At 34.2% G+C, this 14598-nt stretch overlaps 1 protein-coding gene and 1 long non-coding RNA gene across 3 annotated transcripts in view; one reads left to right on the plus strand and one right to left on the minus strand.

Moving 5' to 3' along the window:
• The window catches only part of LOC116421073, a 28362-nt gene extending 25683 nt beyond the window's left edge, over positions 1-2679 (plus strand). The window contains exons 2-3 of the long non-coding RNA XR_004231395.1: positions 43-149; positions 2292-2679. This is a non-coding gene — a long non-coding RNA (uncharacterized LOC116421073). The remainder of the gene's footprint in view (positions 1-42; positions 150-2291) is intronic.
• PRKG1 (protein kinase cGMP-dependent 1) overlaps positions 1-14598 on the minus strand; it is a 1288902-nt gene that overhangs the window by 398941 nt on the left and 875363 nt on the right. The gene's annotated exons all lie outside the window — the stretch shown is intronic.

Raw genomic sequence — 14598 nt, forward strand, 5'->3', positions numbered from 1 at the left:
AATGAGGCAGATTAACATGGATCTCTTGTCTCCCTATGTCAGAGTTTATAATGTCTTCATCTCTTTGGGCCATCATTTCTTCACAAGCTGCCATTATCAAGATGAGACAGCCAATGATTTTTCCTTCCTACTCTTTAGTTAGTGAAATGGTAAGTACATGAACTATCTTAGCGATTCAAATCAAAATCAAAATTTAAGTACTTATGGCAGGAGGGTTGAGGATGAGCATAATTCTTGACTATTTTATGAGCACCCCCAAGAGCAGAAGTTGCATTTTTAAGTAAATTGCCCTGTGGGTGATCAATCAGTCTTTCTCCCTCTCCCACTGAATACCCATGTTCTGTTTCAGCTATCAAAGAGAAAATGGTTTTTTGACAATGGTTAAACTGACAAATGTATATGTATGTAGACATGTTTAATATATACACACATATATGTGTATGGACACATCATAAATATACATGTATATTGTTTACATACACACGGAACCTGTATTCACATGTAAATTGTTTATATATTTGCATAAGTAAATAATGGGTATCATTTCCATTCTGCCACTGGGCTCATTGAGATTCCTGTTGGAATGAAGTTTTTCTTCATATATATATATATATATATATATATATATATATATATATACGACAAAGCCCTACTCTTTTAAGTTAAAAAAAAAAATCCTTCTGATTTACAAGTCACTTACATAATGCAGGGCCATAATATGTGTATGTTATGTAAGAGAAAGAAAAGGCATTGTCTTTGAAATTAGAGTATCTAGGTTCAAATTCTCTCTCTTATTTCCTATGTTGGTAAATCAGAAAAACTTCATAGAGAAGGTGTTTATTGAGATTCTTCTTATGGGAAGTGAGGGATTCTACTGGACCTTGAAGAGGGGATGGATTCCAATGTAAAGGCCCGCAGCTAAGAAGTGAGCTGAGGGGTCATGGATAAGGAACAGAAGAAACCAGTTTGGCTGGATCACATTTTGTGGTAGCATATGATCCAAATCCAGACAAGGATTTCACAGATAAGGAAATTGAGGCACATAAGGAAAAACCTGTACAAGGAAAGACAGATAGAATTATTTGAATGTGGGTGCTTTAATGCTAAATCTTAGGACCTTTTCCATCACATAGAAAGGATCTGTAATTGGGCTGGCCAGATCATGAAGTGTAGCCACATCCACTTTAATCTGGTTTTGGAAAAGAAAGCAGCCGTGGAAGGTTTTCAAGAAGAAAGAATGCAGGGGAAGGAAATGTGAAGGCTACAACGAAACATGCAAGAAGATGAAATCACTACAATCTTTCTATCTGATTGCTAATACCATTTCTGCTCAGTAAACTGCTGCTCACAATATTATTATAAGAACCTTTGTCTCCTGGTCTGATGCTTCAGGGGCTAGGAAGCAAAGGTAAGGGACAATTTTTGCAGAAACCAAATTTTGGTTTTGTCTCTGGGCATATTCTGGCTGTGGTCTCATTTCCATTCTGCTACTGGGTTCATTGAGATTCCTGTTGGCATGAAGTTTCTCTAGGATATATGATAATGCCCTACTCTTTTAAGTTAAAAAATCCCCTCTGAGTTACAAGTCATCTGCATAGTGCAGGGCTAGAAGAAGAAGGAGGAAGGAATAATGTTCTGGGGCACTTGACCACTTAAGAAGTTGGTTGTGCTTAAAGAACATTCTATTCTCATCAATTCTCAAAAAGAGACTCTGTGACAGAGAATAAGCCTAAGGGTCCAGCCAGCATTTGATTTAGGACTTTCTAGAGACAAGAGTAAAGAGAGAATGATTCCAAAAATGAAATCTGATTTTTCTTATTTCTTCTCTATTTTCTCAATGATGTGGCTGATCTCAATGAGGACAAAGGAAAGAAGGGAGATGTCCTTTGAAGACCGTGGGATTTTGCACAAACCAAATAACAGGAGATAGAATTCTTTTCTTTTTTTATTTCTTTTTTTTATTTAATAGCCTTTTATTTACAGTTTATATGCATGGGTAACTTAGGAGATAGAATATTTGGCCAGGACCAGGCAAACTTGAGTTAGAATCTAGGCTCAAACACTTACAGATATGTGGTTCTGGATAAGCCATTTAAAATCCCTGTGCCTCATTTTCCTTAACTGTAAAATGGGGATAATATCTGCCTCCTAGGGTTGTGACAATCAAATGAGAGAATATGTATAAAATTTTGTGTGTCAGATATATAGTAGGCACTTAATAAAATGTTTAATTCCTTCCTTCTTTCTACCTTCAATTTTGGGTACATCATGTATGGTGAATGCATGGGAAGACCGAGGCAAGTATCATGTACAAGGAGCACACAGGAAAGGACTGACTTGGTACCACTGAAAGAATTCCCAAATAGATGAGACTCCTGAACCATTTGAATTTTAATTGTCAAAAACCAGATGGAGTGAAGAAAAAGACATTAAAATATCTTAAATAAAAGGGGGAAATCTATATAATATTCCATTCAACTTTTTTACTATAATATGTACATGTCTAAGAAAGTCAGTTTTTAATGATTATATGTATATTGAAAATAAGATTAAACCAATGTTGATTTTAAATATTTTACTATAATATAGTGTCCACAGAGGCTATACCCTTTGTTCAATAGAGAAATTGTACATACAAGGTTTGAGCTTTGCTGAAGCTGAACTGGAATTTCTGAGAATGTTAATTTTTTTAAAAATCCAGTCACTTCTATTCTTTAATGCTATAGTAATAGACCCTAGGAACTAGAGAGGAAAGAGCATGTATAAATATTCCTACTATCTCATTCATTGCTTTACAGTAATAAGAATTCCAGGCTTCAATTTATATCATCAATATGATTACAGTAATGGTATTATAAGCACTCAACTTTCTTCCTGCTCTGTGTTATTAAAGTATATCTGTAGCAAAAAAAAAAAAAGTGACACCATTTAGTAAGAAGGCAACTAGGCAGTGCAGTAGATAGAGCACCAACTCTAGAATCAGTTGGATCTGAGTTCAGATTATGAGCTATGGGATTCTGGGCAAGTCATGTAACCTTATTTGCCTCAGTTTCCTCATTTGCAAAATGAATTGGAGAAGGAAATGACAAATCATTCCAGTTCCTTGCCAAGAAAACTCCAACTAGGGTCACAAAGAGACATGAGTGAAACAGCTCAACAACAAAATGAAGAATCAGACATAACTTTATAACAACATATGCCATCTAGTAAGGATATAAAAGGGTGAAGTAACTCTTGATAAAGACAATCAGGATAGAAAAAGGTCTTAAATCAATTCCATATGAGGATCAACTGAAGACATTAAGGCACTTTAACTAGGGAAAAAAAACTCAGAGAAAAGGGACATGATGACTACCTCCACTAATTTGAAAGATGTGTACAAAAGGGATTGGATTCATTCTTCTTGGTCTCAGGGGAGTTAAGCTCCTCAAAGATAGATGAAAGCTTCAAAGAAGCCAGTGTAAGTCTGACATCAGGAAAAATTTCAGCAATGAGAGCTGTCTACAAGTGAATTGGGCTGCCACTGGAGTGGGTGAGCCCCCCTCATCTGAAAAGGGAAGATGAGTTCTTGGTTGGTCACAGAGATCCCTTCCAAATGTCAATTTATGTCAAGCTATGAAAACAGCTAGGAAAGAAGAGAATGAAATCATAAAAACAATATTTGGGGAATTTTTTTTGAATAGTTTGGGCTCCTATGAACTCATTTGATGTCTCTCTGATCTGACTGAAACCTCTTGGGCAAAAGTTCTTCAATATTTTTTGGCATGAACGCCTTTGGCAGTCAGGCAAAATTGATGGACCACTTCCTAGAATAATGTTTTTAAATGTCTGGAATAAAATACATATTACAAAGAAAACCAAATATATCAAAATAAAGATGATTTTTAAAAATAAGAATTCATGAACCTCTGAAATACTTTCATAGACTACAGCCTTAGAATAAGTTTTACACCTCTACTTTCTTACATCAGGGCCAAATGAGCCATCCAAGCTCTTCCTCTCAATCAAATACATTTGACACAAACCCTTGTAAGCTCTACCTCTTTTATGAAATGTAAAAAAAAAAAATCTTCATGTGAGACGTCTCACTCTCTCTTCTAATTCCAGTTTTCCTTATTTTCCTTTATGGAAAGAGACTCCAAATCCTCATCCTTCCCTCCATGGAAAACTTGCTTTCCTTCATTGTACCTTTACTTGCTTAAATGTTTATTGTTGCTATATTAAGTCCTTTAAATGAGAGAGGTTCACAGTACTGTTGGCATCCTAGCCAATAATTTGCATTTATGAAATTTAAGTTGCTAAATTGTTCATAACCTTTAATCTAGCCACCTATCCCATTCTGCATTTACCCATAGGAAATATGATCGCAACAACAAAAACAGCAATAATGTTGGATTCATGTTATCCATTTTGCAGCAGTGCTGTATGTGATCACAAAAGCTCAAAACAAACATATGTCCAACAATTTAAGAAACGCCTGAACTAATTGCTGTATAGAAATGTAATGGGAAATTGTTGAACTATAAGGCATGATAACCATGAGCAATTAGAAAAATGTGACCAAATATGTGTGACTGACTGCAAAGGAAAGACTAAAATATAAAAAGAACAATGTACATAATGATTCCAGAAATGAAGACAGCTCCAAAAGGCATTAAATCCAGGTCAAAGAAAATGGATCTAATTGATTCCAAGTCAGTAAAGCATGGACTCTTACTTTATTTTTTTTTACAAGAGGTAAATTACAAATAGAATTTTTATAAAGAAAAATATACTGCTGGTATATATTCTTTTTCAAAAGGTACATGTTCAAAGCAAGAAAAATATTGATTTGATATCATTCTCTTTCTTTCCCTTTGACTGTTCACTGGTTTTTGATAGATCATACTCCTACCAACACCAGTGACCAGTTTTATTTACAAAAAAAAAAAAAAATTGATTATGACTAGATGGAAATTTTATCTTTTGGGTGATTTATCCTTGATTTTTGCATCTCCCCAGTATATTAGATGATTAATCCAATGAATGTAACTAAATTTAAATTAATTATTTTTGACCATGAAAGTGAATTATACCTAGGAGTACTTTCCCTGAGCTTATTCTGCCTTCTATGAATGAATGAATGAATAAATGCAAAAACAAAAACGCTTGCTATATTTCAGGCAATTTTCTAAGAGTTGAGAATCCAAATTCATAAGAAAGATAATCGATTCCTACTTCCAAATAGTTAATACATTTATAGGGGAAAACAATATATCCAGTGGAGTAGTGCTTTGAGAATATTTTGTGTGAGGAAGTCACAGGAATGGGGAATTGAGCCAAAGGGAAACCTTTCAACAGTAAAAATCATGTTTTTTTTACCATAATTCAGAGTGAGCAGTTAATGCTATGGTCCCCACATTTCATCAAGAAGGGATATGTGATAACTCCTTGGCACTTTTTCTCTTATATCAACTGCATTATGTTGTATTCAAAATGAACTATGTGGGAATTCCATTCTAAATAAATAAATTTATGGGTAGTAAGAAGTTCACAAATGTCCTCTACCCAAGAATGTGCTGGAGCTTATACAAACTGGTTTATGAAAGCCGATTGTTTTCTGGGTGAACATTCATACCTTGGAAACTGACAAAGGTTAATAATCAGACCATGATTTATTGTGTTGTTGATTATTCATAAAATGATAAAGAATGGGTTAATAATGCAAATTAAACTGATCGTTCATATCATTCATAATAATTTTTTCTGGAAAATCAATTATTAAATACTTACTAGCACAACCCTGTCTCCATCTGATCCATTCTTTTGTTATCTCTCAACTAAAAAAAAAATATTATCACTAACTGACTTTGTGTCTACTCAGCCAGCCTTATGTTGAACATAGAATTGATATTCAGCTCCTTTCTGAGAAGGCAGTCACCAGTGACTGTCCCATTTTTATGTTGTTTTATTGGATGAGTTCTCACGTTGTTGATGATTTCAGATAAAGAACATTTCACAGGTGATTATAAATGAATTTCTCTATTATGTGAGCCATTTAATTAAAGGTAAGCCTGTCTAGTCCATTTGTCCTGGTCCACTTTGGGGAATGATTTCCCACAGGTCATAGAGCTATGGAGCTTCCTAAGAACAAACAATGAATTTCAATTAAGTAAATAGACTTTCATTAATTTATTTAACAAGCATTTACTAATATCCTCTCCCACATTGCCAGTCACTGTGCTACTTCCAGAGAATATGAGAACAAAAATTGTCCATGACCTCAAGGGACTTACAATGGTGTGTGTGTGGGGGGTGGTAAACAGATAAGTTAAAACCAGAAAAATTAGGAAATGGTTAAAGAGGGGACACAAAACTGGGGAAATGAGAGGAAGTGGCATTTGAGCTAAGCTCTGTAGAAAACTAGAAATTTCTAGAGGCAAAGTAAGAAAAGAAGGTATCTGAGGAATCAGAGACAGCCTTGCCAAGGACAGAGGAGGAGAAGGAATAATATGAATGCTGAACAGAACCAGCCAGTTACCCTGAAAAGGAAGGAAATGAAGGGAAGTAATAAGTAATCAGTCTAAAAAGACAGATTGAAGCTAGTTTTTAAATAACTTTAAGGGATGGAAAAGCTATTAATCTTTCCCCCTGTAGGCATAGAGAGCCAATGACACTTGTAGAGTGGTAGAGCTATATAGTAAAATACTCTTCAGTCAGATCAATTCCATAGCTATGTGGAGGATGAATTGGAGAGAGACTGGATATAGGGGGACCAATTAGGAAGTTACTGCAATAAGCAAAATGAGAGCTGATGGGACTTTGAACATGATTAGTGGCCATATCTATAAGAAAGAAAAAAAATGGATGTAGAGGTAGACTAGGAAACAAGTCAATAGATATGAGGGAGGAGTGTGAGAGCAAAAGAAAACCAACTGTAGTTATATTAAAAAATGGAAAGTCTTACCTTGTTGTTCTTGAATTTTTTTTAATATGGACAAAGGAAATCTTTTCCAACAAAAGATCCTGGCATTCATTCAGGTGGGGTTATTATTAATGAGGTTAACCAAAATTATGATAGTAATGGGAGCTGTCAAGTAAGAGGAACATTGTCAAAATCTCTTCTTTGGGACTATTAATTTGTCAACTATATGGTCAATGAATTAGAGAGGGATTAGAAATAGAGAATAAAGCCCTGGGAAAGGATTTTGCAAACTAAAGAAACATTAGAAACCAGTAAAATATACATTTCTTGAAGGGAAGGGTTCCCTCCCTTTCCTGCCTTTTTTTTTTCTTTTCTTTTTTTTTTTTTTTTATTGTCTCTTCCCCTTAGAGTATAAGCTCAATGAGGGAAGCAATTGTCTTTTTTTTTTTTTTTTTTTTTTTAAAATTATATACCTAGTGCTTTTTTTTTTTGGCACAAAATAAGTACTTAAGAAATGTTTACTGTAATGGATTGGAACAACTTTCACTTTTATTTTTGTATATTCCAGATGCTTTGCTTGTTCTTCCCCAAACTCATCTTTTATCTCCAGGCTTTTGTCCATACTATTCCCCATGCTTGAAATGCACTTTTGTCTTTTTTGGAAAGTTCAGCTCATTTGCCACTTCTTATAGGAAGCCTTTCCTAATCATTCAAGTTCCCTTCTTCCTTGAATTATCTATTTGATTATCTATACATTTTATTCTTAACCACTCCCTCCATTCCTAGTGCAATGTAAGGTCCTGAGGGACCATATGTTTCTTTTTATTTTTTGTTTCATCTTTCTATTATGAGAACTAGCACAATATCTTGCATATATTAGGTGTCGCCTAGTAGGTGCTCAATGAATTAACCAAAATTATATCTTCCTAATGCTGTTAGGCAGGTTGGATTGTGATGATTATCATCTGCCTTTTACCAATGAGGAATGGAGTCTTTGAGAGATGTGCACAGGTCAGTGAATTTACAGTCAGGTGAAAAAGATCTTGGGTTTAGATATCACCAGTTATGAGATTGGGTAAATTACTTGATTTCTCTGGGCCTCAGTTTCCTCATCTTTTGAATTAGTTTTAAGCTTCTTGTCCCCTTCCTCTTCTCCTCTTCCTGTTTTTTAGCATCTTTTTATGTGTTGTTTTCCCTCATTGGACTGTAAGCTTCTTGAAGTGAGGGATTATCTTGCCTTTCTTTGTATTCTTAGTGTTTAGTATCCTGCCTGGCACATAGTAGTTTTTTTATTTGATTGATCATATGATCACGTAATACAAAAATATAAAAAAAAAAAAGTATGCTTTCTGACATCCAATCCAGAGTTCTCTGAATTGCACTAGAGTTCTTCTCTTAGGTGAAGTATCTTAAGTATCTGGGGCATTGCAGGATTCTGAAGAAGGGTTCTCGTAGGTGAAAGGGAGCAAGAAAGTATCAGGAAGTGTGATGCTATGGGCTTAATTAATGCTTGAGACAAATCACAACTTTTTCTGTGTAACAAGTATTGTTTTAAGTCTAGTTCTACTGCAAAATACATAACTGTTCTCTAGGGATGAGAGATATCACTCCATCAACTGGTCATGCACAAATCCTGTATGACCTAAATAAATCCCTCAAGTATCAGTAAGGCAGTAGATTTCTAATTTAGTCTTGGCCCCCAAAGACCCCCCAATATAACCCATGTCTATTATACCCTTAAAATGGACAAGGTAGATTCAATAAAATATCTGAGTAGCCATTCCACTGTTTGCTTAGCCATGTTTATTGAATTTGTCTCTCTTATTATTGTTGCTTTTCTAATGGCCAGAGGGCTAAATCTACAATGAATTTTCATCTTGAATTCAAATTTGCTCTCACACAGTTACCAGTTGTGTGACCCTGGGGAAAGTTACTTAACCGTTTACCTCAGTTTCTTCATCCATAAAATAAACTGGAGAAGGAAATGGCAAGCCATTCCAGTATCTTTGCCAAGAAAACCCCAAATGGGTTCATGAGGAATCAGATATGAGTGAAATTAGTAAACAATTTTTTCTCTTTATGGACTTGGGATTAGATGAAAAATCTGGCTGTTTTAGTGTTTCTAGAGACAAAGGAGTAATTCAAAGAACTTCTAAAATATAAAATATCTAATTCCTTATGAGATTTTTAGTAGTGATTTTCTGGCCATTTCCATTTGATTTCACAGTTATAGAATCTTGAACCTCAGACACCATCTAGTCCATCTTAAACTTGACCAATAATTTCTTCTATAACATATTGGCCAGAGGTCACATACCCTTTCCTTGAAGACCTTTAATAAGGTGGGACTTCCTCCTGCTTCCCAAGTAGCTCATTCAGATAACTGCTAAGAACAGAAATAATCAAATAGAATACCTTTGAAAAGAGGAATATGTGCTAGCAGCCACTTGAATGATTGATTCACCATAAGAGAATGATGATGGGGACTGTTATTTCAGTGGTGTAGGGAACTCCCAGGTGATGAAAGTACCCCTGCTAATTCGTACCTCTCTGAAACTTCCTGTCTGTGGATAATTTCCACAGGTCCTGAGAGGAGAAGTGAGTTTCCAAGAAGTAAGCAGGAAGAATTATGGAAGGCTTCATAGGTGGAAGTTACAAAGATGTAGATTTTGGCTTGATATAAGCAAAACCTCCTAAAAATTAGATATGCCCAAAATAGAGTGTGCTAACTCAGGGCAGAGCAGTTTCTTGTTCACTAGAAGTTCTCAAGCAAAGATTGAATGGTACTTTTTAGAGTTTCTTATATATGAAGTTCCTGTTAGGATGACACTGTGGACTATGAGATAATGAAATCCCTTATAGCTGTGAGACCGTTATTTTGTGATTATAAACTCTAATCTTACAATAAAATTAGGGTTTTTAAAAATCACTTTCTTAAAAACCTGGAAAAATATACAAACTGATGTCAAGTGAAATGAGAAGAACCAAGAAAACATTGTACACAGTATCAGCAATATTGCGTGACGATCAACTATGACTGACATAGTCTTCTCTGCAGCACAATGATCCAAGACAAGAACAAAGGATTCATGAAGGAAAATGATATCCCTAACCAAATAAAGAACTGACTTGGAATACATATAGAAGCATATTTTATACTTTATTGTTTCTGTGTTTTTTTCCTTCTGATCCTTTTCTCTTTTTCATAACAGTGATTGAATTAGAAATAAGTTTTCCATGATAGCACATCTATAAACGAGATCAAACTGCCTATTTTCTTTAGAACTCAAAAATTTTATGAAAATGAATGCTAAATTTTTTCTTGTTATATATCTGGGGAAAAAAATAAAACACTATTGCTGGGATTCTGATTGTTAGCTCCAGCCCAAACCTGATCCCTCCCTTAGCCCAAACTCCACAGAAATCCTCAATCACTTGCTGGCAGGTACTGATCTATATGGTCTATAATCCCATCATCCATCAAGTTTAGACATTCTAGCTATATCATGTAAATAAGCCATGTAATACCAGCAGAATGGAGGAGATTGAACCACAAACATCAATAAATCACTGACATGGCACTTGAATAATATTCTTTGCTGTCCTTTGGGTAAACTTATGACAAAGTCAAGCTAATCATAACATTTTGACCATACATACTTCCTATAGTGGGCTGTTTTTGTATGCATGCATTCTGAGGAAATATATGTACTTTTCCTTCGAAGCTTTAGGGCCCTCTATGTTAGCAAACTCCTCTTGTAACCTCAAAATCTACATATATTGTGATATAATTAGATTACATAAATATCTTTCCTGGGCTTTGCTGGGCTACTAAGTTTTGCTAAACTCCAGAAAGAAGCCCAGAATGTTCTGAACGTGTGATTCACAACAAATTTTAATAAATGCCTTTACTTGATTTGTAGATGGCCTAAGGGCTGAGTCCTTTCAAAGATAACAACATAGATTCTCTGTTTAAATCCCAACATCATCCTTTAGGGGGGGAAATGGACATTAATGAAATAGAAGACTTCCAAGAATTTTTGATGGATAGGCCAGAACTGAATAAGAAATTTGACTTTCAAGTACAGGATTCAAGAGAAATATAAAAAGGTAAACAGGAAAGGGAAATTATAAGGTTAATAAAGTGAGGGATGATACTTAACTCATAGGAACTTTCTCATTATTAGGGTAGTTAGAAGAAGTACATATATATAGAATCTACAGATCTGAGTTGAATATGAAGAGATGTGTCTAGAAACTTAAAATTAAGAGGTGAGAGAGGAATGTACTAGAAAAAAGAGGAAAGAAAAGGTAGAGTGGGATAAGTTATCTCCTATAATAATAGTAACTGTGAAAAAAAAAATTAAAGCAAGTTTCTTTGATAAAGGTCTCATTTCTCAAATATATAGAGAACTGAGTCAAATTAAAAAAAAAAAAAGATCCATATCCCAATTGCTAAATAACCAACCAAAAGACAGGAACAGCTTTCAGTTAAAGCAAACAAAACTACCTGTAACCATACAAAAAATGTTCTAACTCCCTAGCGATTGGAGAAACAAATAAATTAAAATAATTCTGAGATACTACCTCACAGTTATTGGATTGGCTAATCGGACAGAAGAAAAAAAAGACAAATGATCAATGGGGATATGAGAAAAATGAGACATTGATGCACTGTTGATAAAGTTGTAAATGGATTCAACCATTTTGAGGAGAGAACTGGAATTAGAAATTAATTAATTGATTGATTCCCATCATTGGGGAATGATTCAACAAAATGTGACATTTGATTATTATGGAATGCTATTGTAGTATAAAAAATGATGGGCAAGGGACAGCTAGTTGGTGTAGTGGATGGACATCAGCCCTGAAAGTCAGAAGGACCCGAGTTCAAATTTGGCCCCAAACACTTAACACTTCATAACTGTGTGACTCTGGGCAAGTCACTTAACCCCAATTGCCTCAGCATAAAAAAAAAAAAAATGCTGGGCAGGATGCTCTTACAAAAACCTAGGAAAACGTTCACGAGGTGAAGCAAAATAAAATGTATTGTGTACAAAGTAACTGCAGTACTGTAAGATGATCAGCTGTAAATGACAGCTATTTTCAGCAATACAATGATTCAAGAAAATTCTAAAGAATTTATGATGAAAAATGCTGTCTATCACCAGAAAAAGGACTGGGGGTATGTGAAAACACCAGAAAGTATCATTTTTTTATTTTATTCTTGAACTTTTGCTCTATTTTTTTTTACAACATGACTATTAAACAAATGTTTTGTACACATATATTGAATTACTTGCCTAGTCAATGAAGGCACTGGGGAGGTAGGAAGTGAGAGAATTTGGAATACAAAGTTTTGAAAAACAACTGTTTAAATTGTTTTTTTCCCCCATGTAACTGGAAAAAATAAAATACTAAATAATTTTAATTAAAAAAATATGAGAACTTTGGCAAAGCCCTTTCCAACCTACACAACCATCCAAAATTGTGTCTCTCTAATTAGGAAGCAATTATCTCTCTTCTTAATAAGGCATGAGTTTCTAAAAGGATATTTTTCTCCCATTATAGACATGTAGATCATCTTACAAAGGAAGGAAAAGGCCCACTTATCTTTTAATGAGGCTCTGGGTACCTTGTTATTGTCCTTAAATGTACATATCTTAATTTAAAATATTGTTGCTAAAAGGCATCTTCTAAATAAACTTTTTTTAAAAAAAATATCATTTATGCAATTCTAATTAGAATTTTTTTTCCCATTTCACACACACACACACACACACACACACTCACATAAAACAAAGGAAAGTAAAATCAACTTTGTCTACACTTGGCAACCTGCCTGAGAATGCCGTTTCTCTGGCAGTCTGTTTCAAGGTAAAGTCTCTCAGAGATTACTGTCTAGAGTTTTGGACAGTGACTGAAACAGGGCTACTTTCTTTTGTGTATACATATACATGTCCATGGATTTATGGATATAAAACTAGATGGAAATTTATAAATCAGTGAATCCAATCAACTGATTTTATAGATGGGCAAACTGAAGTACAGAGTGGTTAAGTGACTTGCCCAGAATCACTGGGTCAATAAAGTCTCTGTAGCAGGCTTATAACCCATATTTTCCTGAGTTTAAATCCATTGTTCTATTCTCTTTCCTATATTGTTTCTCAGATCACATATAAGCTCTTTGAGGGAAGGGAATGTTTTGGACATTACATTTGCCATATTTCTAGTATCTAGCATATCTAGCTCCTAGTAAGTCCTTAATAAATGTTTGGGGATTAATTGTGGGAATACAAGTTATACCTATCAATTAAATTTATAAGTTTCTTGAAATCAAAGACAATTTAAATTTTTTTTGGTAACCAAAGCACTGAAAGGTCATACAAATTAAGTCAAATTGACAGTTAATGTTAATTACTGGATTTTAAAAGTGGAATGGACTGTCTTAAAGTAATAGGCTTCTACTATTGGAAGTTTTCAAGAAGATACCTAAAAAGCATTGATTGGTTGTATTTTAATGGGAATTCCTTTAATGTATAGGTTAGATTACATAGCCATTGAGGTTCCTTCTATCTCTAATTCTCTCATTCTCTGATTCAGTAAAATGAATCTCTGCTGAAAAAAAAAGATTTATATAACTTATTGAGAGGAAAAGAAGAACAAAAAGAATCCTAGATAAAAAGTTGGGAGGAAACTATATCTGTAACTTCTCATTTTTCAGAGGAGAGAATTGTGGTCTAAAAAGTATGAGTGACTTCAGTTTGGACAAACAGATCTCAAATAGACAATGCAACTTTAACAGTCTGGATTTTTTTTTAGCATTGATTGAACATGGGCTGTCAATATTTTTTTTACCATGATTCTCCCAATGTCTTAAATCATAACCTAATTAACATTTGTCCATATTATTTTTATTTTACAATTTTATTTCATTAAAAAGAAAAAAAAAACAATAGCCAAAGATTCATCTTGCACGTTATCTTTCCCCTGCATCATTGATAAATCATGAACTGATTCAAGATTCTTTCATCAATATCTTTTTACACTTTAGCCCAGAAGCCTTAAGTAGCTCCTGTAAGTATGCAACACACACTTTACCCACTGGAGCCTTTACAGTCAACAAGGGAAATAGCATTAATGCATTTTTTTTCAAAAGCATGGAGTATTTGCTTTTTATGGGTTGCCTGCATTTTGGGAGGAGGAGTGAATTTCTACTTGTCAACTCAGTTTTTATGGCTGGGTATAAATACTGGATCATATGTTTTATACATTAAGTTTGTGGCTGAAATTTGTTAAGGGAAAAATTTAATTGGTCTCTTCATGGAACATGAGTAAAAAATTAAAATTTTTTTTAGGAAAATTCAAGAAAAAATTAATGCATTTACTAATCTTGATTTAAATATCTCTCCAACAGTATTACTCTGTCTTTTACTTCATATATATATGCATATAGAGCAATGTCTAATGAGAACAACAGATATTTCCATGATGTTTACCAGATGATTTTCCTTTTCAAAATAGCCCTATAGATATGAGTACTAAAGCCACCATTGCCTCCATTTTGTAAATGAGGAAACAGGCTGGGAGCAAGTGAGGAATTTATTTAGGATTACTAAAGAGACGCCTGAAAAATGCTTCAGTTGAAATGAACTGAATTGTGTCTGAGGAAGGATTTGAATCCAAATCTTTTT

Source organism: Sarcophilus harrisii, chromosome 2, assembly GCF_902635505.1.
Source record: "Sarcophilus harrisii chromosome 2, mSarHar1.11, whole genome shotgun sequence".
Taxonomy (NCBI): domain Eukaryota; kingdom Metazoa; phylum Chordata; class Mammalia; order Dasyuromorphia; family Dasyuridae; genus Sarcophilus; species Sarcophilus harrisii.